This window comes from Mus caroli, chromosome X (genome assembly GCF_900094665.2).
Source record: "Mus caroli chromosome X, CAROLI_EIJ_v1.1, whole genome shotgun sequence".
Taxonomy (NCBI): domain Eukaryota; kingdom Metazoa; phylum Chordata; class Mammalia; order Rodentia; family Muridae; genus Mus; species Mus caroli.
Window position 1 is genome coordinate 34,921,968 of NC_034589.1, and position 22,178 is coordinate 34,944,145.

The 22,178-nt window shown below is 38.8% G+C and overlaps 1 protein-coding gene and 1 pseudogene across 3 annotated transcripts in view; one reads left to right on the forward strand and one right to left on the reverse strand.

The window, feature by feature from the left end:
• The window catches only part of LOC110287123, a 24,228-nt pseudogene extending 6,885 nt beyond the window's left edge, over window positions 1-17,343 (forward strand).
• The window catches only part of Thoc2 (THO complex 2), a 110,414-nt gene continuing 100,686 nt past the window's right edge, over window positions 12,451-22,178 (reverse strand). The window contains exon 39 of one of the 3 annotated variants that reach the window (XM_021153791.2): window positions 12,451-12,514. The gene's annotated coding sequence lies outside the window, so the exon portion shown is untranslated. Of the gene's footprint in view, window positions 12,515-14,349; window positions 17,139-22,178 lie in introns of those variants that run through there. The other 2 variants (XM_029473077.1, XM_029473076.1) reach the window with 2 other exon arrangements.

The following is a 22,178-nucleotide window of genomic DNA, read 5'->3' on the forward strand; positions in this document are numbered from 1 at the left end:
AGGGAAGGTGCACAGATACCTGGCATTTGGACCTCCCTCCTGGCAGAAGATGAAGGCCCGAAACAGGACCTGTCCCAGAAGCTCTGTTGTTTCGGCCTGTCACAGAAGCTGTTAGCTTCTGTAGTCCACACTCTCACCTGCACAGACTAGTCTCAGAGGGATCCTGGAACCAAGAAGGCGCCCCCAGGTGCTCAGGCAAAACCCTTCTGGGTGGGGCGGACACCTCTCCTCTGGCAGGGAAGATGCCCGGATGTCTGGAGCCCGAAACGGGGTCTGTCTCAGAAGCTGTCTCTAGGGACCTTGGGGGTGTCCGCTGACTCTGTGCCCAGATGACCAAGTGCTGGCGCCAACCAGAAGGGACTTGTGACTCTGGTCAGACCAGCTTTTCTGCTTCTCTAATGCTGTGTAAGGTCCTGTGCGATTGGATTGGAACAGAAGTTGTGTTCCACTCACAGGTGGTCCTAAGATCGTGTGGAGAGTCCTCTAGGGGGCCTTGGGGATGTCCGCGGACTCCGCACCCAAGGTGACCCGGTGCTGGTGCTGACCGGAAGGGACCCAATGTATTTTTAAAATGGGATTTCTGGAAGGTGTGCAAGATGACATCATGGGTAAGGGCACTTGCAGTCAAACCTGACGACCTGAGTTCAAACCCAGAACTCATGGCGTGGAAGGGGCAAGAACCAAGTTTAAAATGTGCATGTGCGTGTGACCTCCATGCATGTGCACGTGAGTGCACTGCCTGCCCTCCATCCATAAATAAACAAAACATAAAAATAAAACAAAATAGTACCTTTACTGGTTGTGTGCTGAAAAGAGAGGATTCTCTTGGCCTCTCCCCTTTGCCCCACCCCCACTCCACTTTGCTGTTCTTAAAAAATGTCTGGCCTCATTTCAACTCAGCTTGACATCAGCAGAGACTAGTAAACCCAGCTGCTTCAAAAGTGAGTGTGTCCTGCCACCTTGGTTGGCCGATGTACATGACAGTGTAGTCCCTCTGTGATAGCAGAGGTGTGAAGTGTTGCATGTAGAGGAGGCCAAGCTTTCTCTATACAAGACTGTATACACCAGTGGAGTTCCAATAAACACTTAACAGCCAAAAAATAAATATCTGGCCTCAGTGGGAAGAAATGCATTTGGTCCTGTGGAGGCTTGATGCCTCAGAGAAAGGGGATACTAGAGGGGTGAGGTGGGAGTGAGTGGGTGGGTGGGGGAGCACACTCTTAGAGGTAAAGGTGATATATATATATATATATATATATATATATATATATATATGTGTGTGTGTGTGTGTGTGTGTGTGTGTGTGTGTGTGTGTGTGTGTGTCACTAAAAGCACAGTGCCAATTTTCTGTGAGTCTCTGACTTAAGCCATGGCTCCAAGCCACTGTGCTGCCCTCACCCTCTCTGGGAGAAAAGAGCTCACCAAGCAGAGTTAGTCTCTCAGATAGGTTAAGGACCTGCTTCCCTATTTGGCTTTGCAAATTTCCTGTTCTACTTTGCTACTGAAACTAGATTTTCAGCCATTACAAACCTCTTTTCCAATATACCATGGTTTGTTTGCCAGAGAGCCTATGTGTCACCCACCACTTCCAACCTGTCTTATGTTCATTATTGCCATCTTAATCAGAGCACTGTGCTTACCTCGGAGACCTTCTCAAGATCCAGCCTATTGATGCCTTCTCATAGGAGAAGGTAGCGAGTCACCTGAGATTCCAGCCTCTCCCTGTTGAGCCTCCCTTGCAGCTATATATAATTGTGACTCAGAGGCATGTAGTCTCATAAAGTACTATCATATAGAAGATGGATGACTAGCTCAAGGGGGAACTCCATCTATATAGCTATGGAGACATTATCATTCATGCTGGGATGAGGCTGTTTGATAAAGCAGCTATTTGCAGGTCACTCATGCTCCAATAAGGATCCTTTCACCCATCTTTTGTAAGAAAGCCCAATAAAGTCATTAGTCAACAAGCTAGAATTGGGATGGAGTTGCCAATTTGGTCCCTTGTCCCGTGTCCTCTCTGGGATGAGTAGACATTCACCTTTAATTAAAAGTAATTATAACAATCTTGAGAAAAGAAAAACCTTCTGTAATAATTGTTCTAGAATTAGAAAAAATGGAGTTACAGTCGTTATGGTACAATGAGCCACCTGGAAATTCATTTAGTAAGGCTCCTTACTGGAGACAACATGTCTGATTACCAGCCATCTTCTTTTTCAATGAGTAACACTACAATCTCAATCAGTATGTCAACTATTTGAAACTTAGAATATATTTTTCTATAAGAACAAAAAAAGTGATTGGGACCTCAGACCAGATCCTCAAATACTATTTTAAACTGACTGAAACTACTTGACTGCTACTAGTATTCTGTATTCCAGGTCTTGAAAGAAATAAGCTGTAACACAGAAAACAAGACAAAGGTGCCCTCATTTTCCTTCTAGTTACAGACTACTTTACGATCTAAAGACCAAACCTAGGTATGACACCTCTGCTCTTTTTTTTTATCTCATTTATTTATTTATTTACTTTATACCCTGATTGATGCCCCCTTCCCAGTCTTCTCCCTCACAAAGTCCCTCCTCCTACTCCCTTTCTTCCTCCTCTGAGAGGGTGGAGGCTCCCTGGGTATCCCCCCCCAACCCTGGTACATCAAGACTCTGTAGGGCTAGGTGCATCATCTCCCACTGAGGCCAGAAAAGGCGGCCCAGTTAGAGGAATGGATTCCACAGACAGGCAACAGCTCTAGAGTTAGTTTGGGGGAACCCTCATAAAGACCAAGCTGCACATCTGCTACGTATGTTGGGGAGGGGGGTAGATCCAGCCTGTGTATGCTCTTTGGTTGGTAGTTCAGTCTCTGAGAGTTCCCAAGGTTCCAAGTTAGTTGACTCTGTTGATCTTCTTGTGGAGTTCCTATCCCCTTCAGGGCCTTTAATCCTTCCCCCAACTCTCCCATAAGAGTCCCCAATCTCCATCCAATGTTTGGCTGTGGGTGTTCTGTATCTGTCTGAGTCAGCTGCTGGGTAGAGTCTCTCAAAGGACAATTATGCTAGTCTCCTGTCTACAAGCATAGTAGAGTACCATTAATAGTGTCAGGTATTGGTGCTTTCCCATGGGATGGGTTCCAAGTTGGGCCAGTTATTGGTTGACCATTCCCTCAATCTCTGTTTCATCTTTATCCTTCCTACATTTCTTGTAGACAGGACAATTTTGGGTGGAAAGTTTTGTGGGTGTGTGGTATTCTTATCCCTCCACTGTGGGTCCTGCCTGGCTACAGGAGGCAGCCTCTTCAAGTTCCATATCCCCACTGCTATGGGTGGGTGGGACATCTTTAGGATATGCCAGAGACCTTGGATGGGGGAGGCTCCCAGAAGTCCATGGGGGCTGACCGATTCTCTTTTAATTGTCCTCTCTAAGTGTTTAATGCTTCCTAAGAGCCTGAAGTTTATAATCTTTACTTATAGGTATGTGCAAAGGGACAGACAGCTGGGCAACAGGTATTAGAAATACAGTCATGATATATTCTTTGTAAAACATGGACATCAACTCTAGACAAACTGAGATACAGATCAAGGATTGCTTATCAAACGTGTATACATATACGGTTTGCCATAGGGCCAATAAAAAAATTCTTTTAACAAAATGTTTCCTCGAGCTTACAGCAGAACCAGCAGTGTTAACCCCACCAGGTGAGAAATAAGACAAGTACCACCATTTTGAGACAAATTTGAAGCAAGCTTTATTAAATACTGGCCAGGATGATGGACAGGGCCAACCAGGTTTTTCTTGCATGTAGAGTTGGGTATAAAAGGAAACACTACTTGGGGCTGGAGAGATAGCTCAGCTGCTCTTTCAGAGGACCTGGGTTTGATTTCCAGGACCCACACAGTGGTTCACAACTGTCAGTAACTCCAGGAGATCCAATGGCCTCTTCTGGCCTCTGTGGGTAGGTACCAGGCATGCACATAGTGTATAGACATACATACAAGCAAAACCTAGATATGCATATTCAATAAAAGAACTTCAAGGATGTTAATTCTTGCCAATCCAATATACGCTTTGTTGTGTTTACAGATACAACTAGATATAGTGAAAATAACAAGAGAGGAGATATTAGAAGTCTCAACTAAAAGTGTGACAACCTTGATGTATGAACAACTGCTTCACCCACCCCCTGCCCTGATTCTTAGATACTTTTTAACACTGTAATGGCCATTCATACCTGGGTCAGGCTTTTAAAGCTTTATTTCTTTGATATGTTGCTAAATGGAGGTGCTTAATGGAGGGAGCAGAAGGAAAGGAGAAGGTGCAGATAGGACATGGTGCACATAACCTGGATAAGTATGCAGTTGTAAATCAGACATAGCCGCTATTTCATGGATACGAGCTAGAAAATGGCCCGTTACTTACCCCCTAGTTTTAGGCTGACCTTCTTTTTGTCAGATGATAGCAAGATGTCATTTACTTAAGTATCTGACTGACTAAAATGCTACTAATTTCTCTGTACCCACAAGTTGTCTGTATCAGAACCTCAGTGATACTGAATTATGTTTATGGATTTTATGACCCTAATTTTATGTACTATGAAATACTACCTATCTCGGGTTGCATATCCCATTATTAACAAATAACATTTATGGACTGTTATTGGCCATGCCCCAGCTAGGCACTACCATCTTTGTACATTTTACACTTTCTGGGATAATTGATCCAAGGCATCAATAATAAAGATAAAATCAGGCTTATAATTTTTTTAATTTATGATTATTTCTTTATGATACGCAGGAAACCAGGTGTTAAACAGCATATGCATCTAGAAAACAGGTACCCATCCAGAGGACTGTCGACCTGAGAATCACCTAGGACTAAGTGTGATGAAAGACATACTGTTTTCCACAGATTGATCTAGGAAGGTGCTATGAAGGGTTTACAATGAGACACCACAAGTACTCATATGGCATGGTGAACTGTGAGTGCTCATGACCGAAAATGTCACTTGGATTCCAGACCAATGATGAAGCAATTAACCACACTAGTCCATTTCTAAATGAGATTCAGGAGGTAAATTCTATTTTGACCTGATTCTATGCTGCCTTAAGAAATTCTGTGGAGGGAGTCTTTTTATTCACCTTGAAAAAATATGCATGCAATATCACTAATCTTTTTATTACATCAATCAATAGTAATCTTATTTCCAGTATCTCCATAGACAAAAAGCTGTTGCCTGTATATATTGTCTTGTGCACCTCTACTTCTCTGATGAACTCTACTAAATTACATTTCCTTGCCTGGTGTGCACAGTGGTTTTTTGTTTTTTTTTTTTTTTCTTCTTCTTCTAATAAATTAAATCTTCACAGTACATGCAATACACCTAAAACAGGGACTACTCTATAGTAGGTACTCAATAAATGGCATTAGTTTTAATTATTATTATTTGTAATATAAGTACAAGTGTATAAACTAGAAATCATCAGAAAGAAGCGCCGCCCCCCCCCCCACTTAAGTATATTGAATCAGAAGCCCTTTGGGTGAGTTATTGGAGTGATTTTAGAACTCAGGTAATTCGAACATTTGGAAATGACAGAATTTAACCAGCATGAAATCCCACCCAGCATTTCTGTTCTTATTTGGATAAATCTCATTTATAAACTTCTTATCTCTGTGTGTAATAAGTATATTAGATCCTAAAAACCCAAGCCTTCTAAGGAATATCTTGAAAAAAAAAGGGGGGGGGCTCTTTCAGGATCAGAGCTCACAGGTAGGTACCTTATAACCACCCGTCGTTGCAATTCCACAAGGAACTGGCACCCTTTTCTGGCTTCCGAGACATATTCACATAATTAAAAATAAACCCCTTCTTAAAAATTAATTCATTCTTCTATGTAACGACACAAAATAGCAAGCTAGTGTATTACAGCTTCTATATAAGCAACCTAAGAAATCTACATCCACAAAAAATGAAAAATAAATACTCAAGGCCAGACACAGCTTTTAAAACACGGGTCCTTTTCATAGTGTTTGCACCATGGTACCAATGACTGTATGGAGTCTCTGGTCTTTATAAATATGTCTATACAAAAGAGAAATGTCAGGAAACTTACTAAGCAGATCCCCTTCTCCAGCCTTTCTTCCACACTCCATCCCTTTGTCTCACCCTGGAAACCCACTAGCAAAGCTGGCCATGGAATCAGATAGGCAATTTTCATTCTCCTTCTGTCCTTCCAACCCCAGTTCACCGCTCTTATCCCCAGCTTGGTAGCAGACCACTCTCTATGATCTCTCCTTCCTCTCTACTCCCAAACTCAGGAAATTAAGTAGCTTCTCTCCTACAGCCTTCCTTCCTCACTCCACCTCTTGGACCCACCAACACCTAAGATACACTTCCCCGGAAACGGAGAGGACACAAAGGCCAGGGAATCAGATCCTCCTGGCAGACTTGGCTTTCCTCCCTTCTCTGGACCCTCTGAGGCCCCTGCCCTTCCAGTCCATCCTTATCTTATACCTAGAAACCAATTTACCTGGGATCCCCAGTGGTCACACCTAACAGAGACTCAGAAGCACTGCCTAACAGGCAACTACAGGCACCACCACACACTCCTAGGATCCAGGCAGTGCAAAAGAAACCAAGGGACAGAACCCCCACCCAACAAAGGCATGATCATATATCAACACCTAGAATTATAATCATTCCAAACCCAGATACCTAGGACAGCATAAAAACACAAACACGCAGGACAATAAGTCTCCACTACAATAGACACAGAGCTACAAATCCTACTACAATAGACACAGAACTGCAACATAGCTGAAGGATAAGAACTTAAAAATACTCTATCATTATGTTAGAGGTCCTTAAAGAGGATATAGATAAATCCATTAATGAAAATACAGACAGAGGAATGAAATGAAGAAAACTTTTCAAGACCTGAAAGTGGCAATATAATCAATAAAAGAAAAGCCAAACTGAGGGAAAACACCAAATGAAAGTTTTAAGAAGTCAAACAGGAAACTCAGAGGTAAGCCTCAACAGAATACAAGAGATGGAAGGATCACAGGCATTGAAGACACCACGATAGAAGAAATGGATAACACTGTCAAAGAAAACTTAATTTTTAAAAAAAGGTGCAAAATATCCAGGAAATCTTGAATACTATGAAAAGACCAAGGGCTGGTGAGATGGATCAGCAGGTAAGAGCACTGACTGCTCTTCCGAAGGTCCTGAGTTCAAATCCCAGCAACCACATTGTGGCTCACAACCATCCATAATGAGATCTGACACCCTTGTCTGGTATGTCTGAAGATAGCTACAGTGTACTTACATATAATAATAAATAAATCTTTTTTTTTTTAAAGAAAAGATCAAATCTATGAATAATAGGAATAGAGAAAGAAGAAGAAATCTAGGTCAAACATGCAGAAAATATACAAGAAAATTACCTTAAACTAAAGAAGGACATGCCTATCAAGGTACAAGAAGCAGACAGAATACCAAATAGACCAGGCCTGGAAACAAATTCTCTATGACAAATAATAATAAAAACACTAAACACACAGAACAAAGAAAGACTATTAAAAGCTTCATGAGAAAAGGCCATGTAACATATAAAGGCAGACCTATTAGAATTACACCTGACTTCTCAATGGAGACACTAAAACGCAGGGATCCACACATCTGTTGCCACAGTTACCTCACAGCCTAAATAAAAGGCAGACCCTCTTGCCCTTCTCTCTCTCTCTCTTTTCCCCCTTCCTCTCTGTTGTGCCCTTTGCCCCTTTCTCCTGCAATAAACCTCTCTCACATGGAACTGTACTGGCCTGGTGTAGTCTGTCCGGACACAAGCCACGTTTCTAAGACAACAAATGGAAATCAACAAAAACGGCTCACTGATAAATCTTAACATTAATGTTCTCAAGTGCCCCAGTAAAAAGACACAGACTAACAGATTGGGTTCAAGAACAACATTCATCCTTCTACTGCATCCAAGAAATACACTTTAACATCAAGGATAGACATCACCTCAGGGTAAAATATGGAAAAAGATATTGCAAGCAATTAGGATCCAACAAGAAAGCCAGTGTAAACATTTTAAATGCACACACACACACACACAAAATAGATTTCAAAGTAAAACTAATCTGAAGAAAATAGGAAAAGAAACTACATAGTCAGCAAAGGAAATTTTCTTCAGGTGAAGCCTCTGCAGACACTTTGGAAGCTCTTTCTCCATCTTCCACAGGTCAAGTCTGTCTTTCAGGTATCCACAACAGCTTTTTAGCATGTAACATATAAAGGCAGACCTATTAGAATTACACCTGACTTCTCAATGGAGACACTAAAATGCAGAGATCCACGCATCTGTTGCCATGGCAACTGCCATACATTCCCATAGTTCACCTGGCTTACCTTCCACCTTTAACTACAAGCAGTTACATCACAGCCTAAATAAAAGGCAGACCCTCTTGCCCTTCGCTCTCTCTTCTCTTTTCCCCTTCCTCTCTGTTTGCCCCTTTTGCCCCTTTGGGGCGGTCGGGGGAGGGGTAAGCTGGGGGTGGGGGGAGGAATAGCCTCAGCTCCGATGAATTAGTGGATCCAGGCCATTCAATTGGCCCAATTTTTTAAAAATTAAAGTATATAAAAGATAAGATAAAATAAAATGAGGATCCATTGTTACACTACTCCCCCTCCTTTATTTTTAAATAACGTTTAAGTTGTCTATTTGCTCTTTCTATAAAATATTGACCCTGATGAGTGTCATATGGAATGCCTGTGATGTGGGTTATACCAAACTGTTGACAATATTCCTGAAAAGGCTTGGCACTGTATACAGGAACATTGTTAGTTTTTAATATTTTACAGGGGCATAAAATAGCAAGTGTTCAACAAAATTTTTATTTTTTTTAATGAGGAATACAAATGTAAAAGATTAACCCAAATTTTATTTTGTAACTTTTTATTATTTTGTATAGAAAGCAGAATATCATTCATGCAATGTATTAGAAAAACAAGAGGAAACAATTCTTTAGCTCTCTTTACAGCAGTAGCATCAAACTTTTGGCATAAACTTGGGTTGTCATTTTTTATTCCTTTTTCCCTTGTTGAATGACTGCCTACAGTTGAGGGCTACAGCCACAGTTGACTCTAAGAGTATATGAAGGCATTTGAATGTATCAGCATAGAGGCAGATGTAATCAATTAATATTGCCTTTCTTTTGAAAGGGACAGATGGCAGTTTGGCTTGCAGTATTAGGATCCTAATATGCCAGTTGTTTAGCAATAATCATTTCTGCCTCCCCATCAACCACCAGGCAATTGACTACCTGCAAAAGACAAAATCAGACCCCAGTTCAATTTTAGCAAGTTCTTCTGTCTTTTTTCTTTTCCAGACTCTGGTAACTTAGGCTGTGTCTGTAAAGACAAAGCACTGATTTGTCCATAAGCCTCATATATAGTTATGTAACCTATAGATATGTAGATATGTAACCTGTCCTTGAGCATTATTATACATGCCTTCTTCTGTTAACATTTCAAAATTTATGGCACATTATTTTGATTTCTAGTAGCTTGGTCCTGACATCCTTTTGAATAAACAGTCCTTCACAGTAAATATTTACTCCTAGTAAGACAAGCTTTTGTTAAGATCTGCCAGTCACAAAAAAAAAAAGGTAAGTTTGCCCAGAAATAGGAACGAGGAGAGACAATTCAAAAGGAGCAATTGGTCCATATTGAGCACAAGCCTGCTTAAGATCATTAAATGTCTTAAATGGAATGGGTATATAGTCTCTACCTCTTTGCCCTGGGTTACAGGGATTGGGCATTTCATACACTAGGGCAAGAGAAAATCCTTCTATGCCTTTTCCCATCTCCAGGGCTCAATACAGTCACTTATCTGGGACACCCTTACCATGACTTAAAAGGAAGCAGTTCTCTTATGAAAGCACGAGAGCAGCCTCAAGACAGGGACATTAGATAATATATTTTCAAGGTCTAATTTTCCTTCTATTTCCAACACTAGTTAAGCCTTTTTCTGATCACTTTCATTTTTAGTTTAAATTGTGTCATTTTTATCTATTGTTTTTACTTCTTTCCAAAACTGAAAGGTATCACTAGGAATTGTTTCTGGTTTTCTTACATCAAATTCCCCCTAAATTGCTCTTCCTAACCGAGATCAAGTTCTGGGATCCAGAGATCCCTGTTCAGGGTAAGGTTAATGTTTGCTAGTGAATGCCAGGACCTTCATCAACTGGTGCGTCCCGTTTTCACTTCTTCCTCCAGCAACAAAGCTTGCAGAACTTCTGCAACCAAATGTTGCTCCTTTGACTCTGTCTGTCCCATCTCATTACCTCTAGTGAGTGCTCCTGACCTATTAGACTTGTGTGCACAGTATTCCCAGGAGATCCTCACCACTTAACTTTTTCTTAAATGCCCAGATTAGGTCCTCCCTCCTGGCGCCACCTGTAAACTTACTTACAGAGCCAAGGTCATCTGATATAACCCCAAGGAATGAAGCCAGGCTCTTGTTAGAAGGACCACAGCAAGACTGAGTCTGGGACAATTTTATTGAAAGAAATCAGACTTTTTATACCTTTATCAGAAACAGAATATAATGGCAATTGCCAGATTCAATATAGTTGTACTTGCCAGGATACAATGACGTTTTGCAAACTATTCAGGGTACATAAGACTAAATGTCCTGTCAAGTTTCCATGCTTCCTTGACTTCTGAGTGAAAAAGCAGCCTAGATGCTTCACTGCCTGAGGGAGTGTATCAGTCTCTCAGGAAGTGGAGAAACCCAGTGTGCTCCATGAGCTGTGGACTCTAACTTGAAAACCCAGACATATGCCTCTCGGGCAGTTAAGTCAGACCAACTTCATGGTTTTCTTCATCATTCCATGAGATGTGGACACCATGACCAAGGTAACTCTTCTAAAGGACATCATTTCATTGAGGCTGGCTTATTGGTTCTGAGATTCAGTTTGTTATCATCATTACAAGAAGCAAGGCAGCAAGAGGTAGACATGGTGCTGGAGTAGATGAGAGTTCTACATCTTGGTCTGAAGGCAGCCAGGAGGTGGTTCCAATATTCCACACTGCTCAGAGCTTGAGCACAGAGACCTCAAAGCCCACCCCCACAGTGACACTCCAACAAGGCCAATCCCCATGGGTCAAGCATTCAAGCAAATGGATCTATAGGGGCCAAACCTATCCAAACCGTTACTATGCCTGACACTGGTTGGGTGACTCAGTAGGTAGGCCAGGGACCTAAGGAAAAACCAACTACTACCGTTCTGCTAAAGAAATGTAATAGCAAAATGACTTGTAATGACATTCTGCTATACTCATAGTTGAATGTCTTGCTCAGCAATCATCAGAGAAACTTCCTTCTGCAGTAGGTAAGAACAGAGACAGCTGGACAAGGTGCTGAAAATGAGAGATATTGAAATACTTGGTCTTAAATGGGATGTCTCCATCAATCCACTATCCTACCCCATCTAGGAAACAAGGTCTTCTAAATACAGCAGGACTGATGGCCATAAGAACTCAAAGAGACTGGCAGCATTCATGGGACCTGCACTGGTCTGTACCAGATGTGCTTTCAGCACTGCAAGAAGTGGACACAAATGACTCATCCCTAACCCCAAAGTGATCTCCAAATGATAACCACTCACCAATGAAAAGTTAGTTTTCTCCAACAGTTTCATTGGGGATATAAACCACTCTCTTAAGCCCAGGCCTGTGTCCAGAAGGACATGGATAACACAAAAAGAATTCAGTATTTTTTGAGGTGTCTTGGGTCTTTGTTTTAACATCATAGTGTTTTGTCTGGGCATTCCCCACTCTGCCTCCTCTCTTCATTACCTTGCAGGCCTTTTATTTACATATTATGGCTTCCAATTTTGTGTTTTCAAGGGATTTAAGTTGATGTCAGTGTGTATGTGTCCGTTTATGTGCATCTATATTTGTTTCTCAAACTTTTACCTCAGCTCTTTGGTTTTCTGTTCATCCATTTTGTCCTTTTTAAAATTTTTTTATCATATTTTATTATTATTATTATTAAATGCCTGTTTGTTTTCTAATGAAAATGTGCAAGAAAGGATGCAGATCTGGGTGGGTGAGGATCTGGGAAGAGTTGAGGGAGGGCAATCATAATCACATATGAAAAAAGCTAATTTCAGTAACAAAAAAAGGAAAGAAATGCTATCATAAATCTCAGGTTACATACCGTCTTGCAAATCTTCAGAATTGTTTTCCTAGACCAAATAAAATCATCAAAAATCTCTGTCTGGACCACTTTTTCTATGAAATGAGTTGGGGGAAGGGCAATCATAATCGCCCAGCCACTAACATTTGGGGACATTCAAACTTACTTCCATTTTGTTTTGCTTTTGAGATGTTACACTACATAGTTCTGGCTGACCTGGAATAAGTAGATCAAGACTTTAAACTCACAGAGATCCACTTGTCTCTGTCTCCCAAGTGTTGCACCAAGCCTGGTACTTCCTACTGTTTTATTTCCTGGAAAAAAAAAAAAAAAAAACAAACTTGACTTTTTGGTGAATGCAAATAAATTTCTTTCTACCTTCAGTGACAAGAAGGAACCTTATCTGTAATATAAATATACCCAAGCCTGATTAAGACCTTTACATATAAGTGACAAACCTCAAAAGCCACTCATTAAAACTCAGATTCTGCATATTGCATGACTTTCGTAGATATCACTAGTATGTCATCCTACATCACTTGTAAATAATCAATTCAAACTGAGTGTGGTGACACACACTGTAATCTCGGTGCTCAGGAGGCAGAGGCAGGCAGGTTTGTCAAGGCTAGAAAGGACAATGCAGGAAGGCTATCAAAAGTATACAAAGGGCAGCAGAGCATAAAGATCGTTTTATGACCAGGAGTGGTGACACACACATAAAATGTCAGCACTGGGCAGGTGAGTCAGAAATATTAGGCCTCCCTCAGCTAAATGGTGTGAGGCCAGCCTCAGAAAAATACTCAATCATGCTAACTACCACAAAATGTCCTGTTTTATTCACCTTCGCTTGATAATTATGCTGTATGAAAGGTAGTAAGGAGTGAGCCCTGCCTCACTGAGCCTCCTCAGAACATTTTCCTCTACTTATGAATTGTTGTTTGACTCTGCTAATGAAAATGGGATGGTTCATAAGGACAGAAACTTCCGTTCTACTTCTAGAAGAGGCACTTAAAACATCCTGAAGGAATCTCCAAATGGAGAAATACTCTAGATCACTCCTGAGATAACTAGAGCCTGCACACCAAATGATGCCATGTTGTGCTTGCAAACAGGAGCCTAGCACAGCAGCCATCTGAGAGGCTCTACCCAGCAGCTGACTAAGACAGTTGCCGATACCCGCAGACAAACTTTGGACAAGAGGTTGGGGATGCCTATGGAAGAGTTACAGGGAGGACAGAAGGCCCTCAAGGAGACTGCAAGTCCACAGAAAGACCAACAGTGTTAACTAACCTGAACTGCTGGGAGCTCCCAGAGACTGAACCACCAACCATAGAACATACAAGGGTCCCAGCCACCCCCCCCCCCAAGACACCTATTTAGCAGAGGGTTGCTTTGTCTGCTTGTCTGGCTTCAGTGAGAGAAGATGCACCTAAGCTTGCAGAGACTTAATGGACCAAGGTGGAAGATACAAGGGGGTGGTGGCGCCCTCTCAGAGGTGAAAGGGATGGTGGGGGGAAGAACTCTGCAAGAGGTGACTGGGAGCGGGGCAACATTTGGGATGTAAATAAAGTATTTTTTAAAAAAATAAAAAATAAACCCTTGATGCTAGATTAAAAAAAAAGAAAAGAAAAAGAAACAGCTCTTCTTTAACACATTTCACACATGATTTTAAAGTAAATCATAGTTATTTTCTCCCAGTCACAAATCACTTTACTCAAGATGTTTTCCCTTGAAATATTTTTTGGGGGGGATGTTATAGGCATTCAAAAGCCAATATGCAAACTCCACTCCCACAAATAACTGTTCTGCTCATCTTCTGAAAATTACAATTACCCAAAAAGGAACATTGGAACATATATTCTTTTGTCAATTCTAAGATAGGGCCATCATTTCATAATCCTCTTTTTAAAAACTATATCCTTTTCCAACTCTGAAAATTCTGACTTGTATAGATATAGTCTTCAAGACATTAGGAAAATAGATATTAGGTGTGTTTTCAGTCTAGAGGTTACCCCAAGTACAAAAATTAACAATGGAGGCATATAACTAGGTATTATTTGACAACATAGCCCATGCAGAAAAAAAATGAGAGCCAAAAGATAATTAACTTATAAGTTATGCTAAATAAGTAACACTATACACAATGATATAGTCATTTGAGAAAACTATTGTTTATTTAGAAAAAATGGTTACACTGGTAGAATTCAGTAGATAAAAAATTCTCTTAAAAATGTCACGTGAAACTTTTCCAGATGTAAGTTTAGCAATACAAAGCTCTGGTAGCTGTAAAATTAAAACACAATTAATTTTTTATTCCCTTCTACCCCCAAGATTTCCTAATTACAAGAAAAAAATGGCAAGGGACAAGTGAGCGCTGGTATATTTTTCTTTGTAGAACATATTTTAATGTTGTACACATACTATATAAAACGATTCTTAGGCGTTGCATAAGACAGTGCTCCACTTTATTTTTAGAGACTAATATTAAAAACAGGCCAAATAAATTAAAACTGAGTTCTAAGATGAGGTAAATTCAAAATCATTCAGTAACTGTTTATTTTCAGTTTCAACATTAAAAAGGAAGCATTTCAAATGGGGGAAGGGACTTGAAACCCAGGCAGTATTTAATCAAAAGTGAAATTCTGTACAAATGTAACCTTATTTGCTTATTGGGAAGTATATGCAGCACATTGTGCTAAAATATGGAATAATTAACACTTTCAGCCATTACTGAAAATAAACATGTAGAAATTAAGCAACAAGTTAAAGTACAATAACATACAACACAACAGTTTCAGGTTTTCTGCATGGAGCAACAAAGCAGGTAACTGAAAATGGGCCCGCTTCATTCACAATTCTCAGAAATCTACTCAGGAAAATACAATTCTGGTCACAGCTGTATGATTTCATTTCATTTTTTCCACCTAAAAGAAACAAACTGGTTATACAGGTAGACAAAAGAAGGAGTGGCTGAGGGGGAATGAGGAGGAAGGCCAAAGCAAGGCAAGAACAGGCCAGAGAGAAAAGGCAGGGAGTGATGGAGGGGAAAGAAAGGGGGAAGAAACTTCAGTGAATTCTATCAATAACAAAGACCTGGAGGATGTTCCCAGAAAATGAGGAAATATTTCTGTGTCTCTGTCTATTCTTAGAAACCATTCAGACACTATGAATTTTAAGAAACATTGAAACATTTTCTATGTGTGAGAGGATGGAAGGATTCTGGGGTAGAGAAAAAGATTAAAGAGTAACAGGTACATTCTACAGGCGCAAAGAATAATGTATCAAAAATAAACAGAACATTTAACAAAGGAAAGGAACCTATTTTACAAGATCAATCAAAAGAAATAGAGAGAAAATGACATCGATATTTTCACAAGGACATATTTTAATAGTGAATTATATTAAGATGCAATGTCTGCTAAATTATAAAAATTGCTTTAAAAATATATTGACTCAATTATACTCATTTCCTTTCCTTTATGTAGACATTTTTCAAATACTGCATAACGAAATAAATTCAAAACATGACCATTACAGCATGTGGCAAATAATTTATCTGCCTAACATTGTTCTCAAATTTTAAATTAATGCTTAATGCATTAAACTTTACTAATGAATATACTACATTCACACAGTTCCAAAAAAAAAAAACATAGCTAGAAGGGCCTTAGAAAATAATTACACTTGCATGAAATGCTGACAAATAATTTACACATCATTTCTACACAGCATTCTGTGCATACCATGTATAATCTTGACGTCATCAATTATAATTTTGGATACACCGATGTTGACCTTCTAATTTTATTACTTAAAAAGTGTAATTGTTTCTGTCCCTCAATGAATAAATGGGTAAACAAAATATGATACACATTCATTCTATGGAATAGTTAACCTTTAAGAAGGAATGGATTATTGACACATGCTATACCATGGATGACTCTTGATAACAAGATGGTAGTTGAAAGAACCCTGGCCCCCAGGACATGATATTGCACAATTCCATTTATATGAAATGTCCCAAAACAGGCAAATTCATAGGCAGAAAATGTGTCAGTAGCTTCCAGTGGCTGAAGAAAGAAGAGAAATAAGAATGACTGCTAACCTGCACGTTCTGTGATAGATTAGACTGCACCACACAGTCAATGTACTAAAGACCACTGAATTATCCACTTTAAAATGTTGACTGTATCTCAGGATTTTAGACTGAAAATGAATGAATGATGTTTCAATAAAGAACTTCATGGTATTCACACGACCATGCTGATGAAAATAAGAAATGGGAAAGAAAAAGAACATCATGGTATCTATATGACAATAACCAGAATAAGAAATGGGGTCTCGATTATAATCATGTCACACTATGAGAATTCCTTAAGGACAAGAAAACTTTTGATGACATATTTAAGGGTACATATTAAATAATAAAAATGTTTTTGCTGTTAAAACACAAAGATCTTTCCCATGAATTGGAATTAAAATTTTATAAGCCAAAACCCTCCAAGCAACATAATCACCCCAATGCTTTCACACTTATAGAATTCACACACAAAGGCAACCTATCTACATCATTAAGGAATTGCTTCCAGGAGGCAATTTCCTCTCCTTTCTGAGAAAGAAAGATGAACTAAAAGTCAGTTAGTGAATTTTCCTTTAGATGCTGCTTCTGGATGTTGTGTCCCACAAAAAAATTGTATGCACGGGGACCTTGTTCCAAGAAACTGCCTGCAGGTGAAAATAATGTTCTGAAAATCAGTGACTTTGGAATGTCTTGTCAAAAGGATGGTGGTATGTATGCATCTTCTTACTTAAAGCAGATTCCCATAAAATGGACAGCACCAGAAGCTCTTAAATATGGGAGATGTCATTCTGAGAGTGACTCATGGAGCTTTGGCATCCTCCTCGGGGAAACGTTCAGCTTAGGGGTCTGTCCACACCCTGGAATGACAAATCAGCAAGTACAAGAGCAAGTGGAAAGATACTCAGTGTTATCCACGCCATCTCAATAGTGTCCACACAGTCTTATTCAATAATGCTGAGGTTTGGGGGTTACAACTAGAAATCCATTCCAAAGCTCAATGAACTTCGAGAAGAGGTAATTGCTACCAAACATACTTATAACCCTAGAAATTTGAGAGTATGAGACAGGAGGATTGCACTGTTAGATACCATCCTGTACTATATAGAATTCCAGGACAGCTCCAAAGTGAGTCCCTGTCTGTAAAATCCCCAAAACACTAAGAAGGCATAGTAACAAAACAGTACGGAACTCACAGTTTGAATTTTGTCCTCCATACATTTACAATTTTATTGTTATTAACACTGAACTTATACCAATCATATGCAATATTCTTTTAAATTTTATTTTAAATGCTATTTTTAAAATGTACATCATGTTAACAATCATAAATAAGCAAGATTAACTTATAAATCTAAGGTGTCACAGAACCCTATCTTTTTCCCAGTTAGGATTTTGTTGATATTGCTCAGTTCAGTCTGTTGTCTCTCACATACATATACTCTTTTGAAGCTATCAACTGTATTCTTAATGTCACATAGAAGAGTCAAACAAAGGGGGGTCCTTCTATTCTGCTGAGAAGATTACATGTATAAACATCATTTTATATTATATTAGTAACTATCTCAATGTTCTCAATTCTTTTTATCTGACTGAATAGTTCAGATGTCTCTAAAAATAGCCTTTTTGATGATATTTTTAAAAAAAATTAAGAGAAACTTTAAAATACAAACCTGCCCCAAAAGTAGCTAACTCCTGGTTAAGTGTCATTTGAAGATTTCATGACTCACCCCTTCAATGTTTATCCCTCTCCCTCTCCAAAGCTGAAGCACATAAGGGTGAAGTTGACATTTAGAATATCAAAGGAACATTCACAAGGAAGAAGTTACAAGGAGAAAAACATAGGGACAGGCATCCTTATCTAACATTCCATCTGCAGGCACCCTTACAAACTTTTACAGCAAACACAGTCTCTGGGATGTTCTGTGTCAGTGAAATGTAACACAAAGTTAAAGTTGAGAATCTTTTAAGCTGAAACTTAATTGCATACAGGGTTGCCTGTCAGAATGAAAAATGTACAACGAGGATAGTCACACACATGGGCAACTGTGAGAGAAACTTTTGTAAGTCCTATCCCAATATCAAGACCTTGAAACTGCAAAAGAAAATAGCACTTTAGTGAATGTGTCTACCTGAAGAGGAAAAGCAAGAAAGCACAGAATTCTTTCTAGCTTCAACTATTTAGTGCCTATGACTATTGGTTTACAGAACCCACAACTAGTACTCCAATGAGTATAAATGGTAATGAAGAAAAACTAGTTGTGACTATCACCTCAATCTCCTAACAAAAGCTTTATAGATATTACATGATTGCTATATGTAAACCAAAATAAAACACAATAAATATCCTCAAGGATATAAAACAATGGTTAGTTAGTATGGTTTCCCATCTATCAAACAGTATAAGTAGACCAAGCTTGTTTGATAGCAGGGGGAAAAAACCTTTTTTCTTCTAGTATTGTTCCTCACCAAAGTTTTTATTGATTAAATCATTTCACATTACAGTTCTGTATACAGATTACTTCTGTATACAGATTTCCATGTACAGTTAACATACTACCTAAACATCACAGATAATAAAAAACAATTGCTTATTTGATTAAAAGAATGGGTAAGATCATTTGTTCAACACAAATCACAAGCAAAGCATGTGGCTATGAAGCACACTCATACAAATGTGGGAACCAGGAACTAAGACAAGCTCACATGTGAGCAATAACTAGTTCTGGAGAGTAAATTCATCAAATACTCTATTTCCTAAGAGGAGTTACTACCATATTCAGACAATCCTTGGAATGCCAATGCATTCCTCAAGTTAGGAATGTGTGAGAACTTAGGAGGCCATGTTCCCAAGTATAAAACAGGAGGGGGAAAAGGCTAGAATAAGAATTATAAAATCAGTGTCTACAAGGGTTAAGATAAAATGGAAACAAACAAAGTTAACCATGTATGAAATTCTGGAGTAAACAGCCTGCCTCTTCCTCACCTACCACTTTCTCCGCAAAAACTTTGTTCTGTGGGGAAAGCATGTAGGTCAAAGTTTGACTGCTACCATGCAGAAATCAAAACACAATGTCAAATGTTTCAATTCATCAAATGAAACTAAAATTTTGAGTAGTCAATTCTTCTGAATTGCTAAAGGATATTAAGATATAGTATTTTTGCAGAATGGTACATTTATATAATCCCAGCACAACTGAGGCTGAACTGGTATGTGTGCTGAGGGTGGCATTGATTTGATATCAACCTAGGCTACACAGTGAATTATGGACCAGCTTGGAATACAAGAATCTACTTCAAACCAACCAACAAATAAATAAAACAATGCTTTCTAGATATAAACCTTGGATAAGACTAAGGCCTTTCCTAACAAGGCAATTTCTTTTCAAGGACTAGATACTTTTGGTATCAGACTTACAGGATAAAAGAATTAGGTTACATATATGAGACTAAAAGTAAAAAAAGAAACTGGGGCTTGTGGGAATGGCAGGCTAGAAATACAATGAACTAAAAGTATGGACAGAATAGGGTATGAGTTGTGGGCCACATATACCAGGTGATAAGAAATAAGTCACAGAATGGTTGTTAGATAATGATTTAATTAGCATGAGTTTTTGTTTGTTTGTTTGTTTGTTTTCCCCCTTTGGTGTTGGGGATTGAACTCGGGGTCTTGTGCAATCTACCACTGAGCTACATCTTGACTTCAGGCATGGGTTTTTTAAAGATTAAAGTAAAAGGAAATGTTAAAGGCAAAAGCAGCTAGTGATGTTCAAGGAGAGGTAAAATTTGGACAAAGATTTTGCAGGTAAAAATAAAGCACAGGAGTTTGGGAACTAACAAATAGGAGAAAGGACAAAAGACTCTAAAAGGAAAGTAATCTAAATCACATTTAAGTATGGTATTCTCTTGATCCTAATGTACCCACTTTAGTATGTCTGCACTTGGGTGACAGGTACAACACCTCAATGTAATTTCTCTGCTGACTCCCTAAACTAACTTAAAATTAGTGAGCACACAAAATCATGGCAATGTAATATGTTAGCAGCTCTTCTTTCTACAGATTAGGAAACAAGTTAATAGGGGAACAAGAGAAGTAGATTTTGATACACCCTGGAGACAGACAATGGTACCATAGGAAATGGTAAGGTTTTTTATGAAAAGAAAGAAAAATGGAAATGCTTCCCCAACCACAGAATGAGCTCAAATATAGAGGCAACCAGAAAATAACCAGAAGAAAATAAATCATAGCCTTGCAAGAGTAAGAATCTGTTCCAGAAGGAAGTAAATGGGACACATTTAACTGTCAGCAGGCTAAATATACATGTAAAAACTCATCTGCTTCTAGATTTACTATAAGACCAGCAGCCAAACAGCTAGTCCTTTCCAATCCTACTGCCCCTCACCTTTTGTTCCCAATGGATACTCCATGTCCAATGTAAATATAACTCATAGAAATCTGTATCAAAACCTTCATGTGTAAAAAAGCAAATTTGGGCTCTGAGAGAACAGAGATGTATAAGATCATAGTGAAAGTTGTCAGTGACCATGGTTGATATGTTCCAAATGAAAATTTGATAGAAAGGATGTTAAATAAAAACAAATTAAAAGGCTAGGATTAGAATAAAAAACAACATATAGTATGCATAGTACGCAGTATATATATAAAATGGTTCCCCAGGGAAGACAACTGGAAGGATGCCTAGAAGACTGAATAATACTATTTCTTTTATAATTTTCCTTCTTAAGAAATAAAAAAAAAAGACTTAGTCAGGCGAGGTAGTCCATACCTTTAATCCTATCACTCAGAGGTCAGAGGCAGGGAAATTTCTGTGAGTTCAAGGCTAGTCTGATCTACATAGCAAGCTCAAGACCAGTCAGGGCTATATAGTGAGACTGTCTCAAAATAAGAAGAAAAAAAATTAAATATTAAATGATAAATGTTTCTTAATATTCTTGCTTATCCCACTCTACTATTCAGAAATCCGCAGGGAGAAACATTGATCCAAGCACACCTTTCAGTAAGTCACCTATCTGCCAACCTCAAATTCCTGCATTGCAACCAAACTAAAGATGACATAACCAACATCTTAAACCATATACTGAAATAGCTCCCAGACATTATTCACCCTTAAGTAGCACTAAGTAGAGTTTGCTATGTATCAGGTTCCATAAATTATTAGAAGCAGCTCAGGTTGGAGATAAAGTATAAATAGTGGGTGTCTCTGTATTAGTATTAAGAAGTAACAATTGCAATGAAAGCAAAAAAAAAAAAAAAATGAGCAATAAAGGAAAGTCAACTTCAAATATGTCTACCTGGAATCATTAATAGAGGGAAAAAAATCATCCTATATACTTCAATAATTCTAAACCATCCAAAAGTAACTATTCAGATGCTGGCATTAAGTCCTCAAAAAGAAGAGGCTATATTAGAATATGCATAGTCTGTCCACTATGGTGGTCATATGATTTATGTAAGATATTTAAAGCATTTTATGCATCATAGAAAACAAACAAATACATTACCTTGAAAACAAGTTTGCCTATTTAAAATCTAGCTAAAAGTACAGACCGTAATTTCTAACTTTATAAATAAATGTGAGCAGTGGCAGAAAGGCACAAAGAACAGAAAACATTGAAGTTCTGCCCTTAGTGTCAACTCTGTTTTTTAATGCCTCTGTGACCTGCTTCAACCTTTGAGAATTTTCCTTTCTTTACCTGTAAAGTATAAATACCACCACCACTTCTTGGGCTACAGGTGCTTTTAAAACATAATTAATTTTCCAGAAACGATGGGACTAGGTGGCAACGAGAAAGCCAGGTGTTCTTAAATACATCTTGATGGTTTAACTAATTAGCAAGCTTAGAGTGAAAAGAGCTTTAAAATAACTGCAAATTTTGTA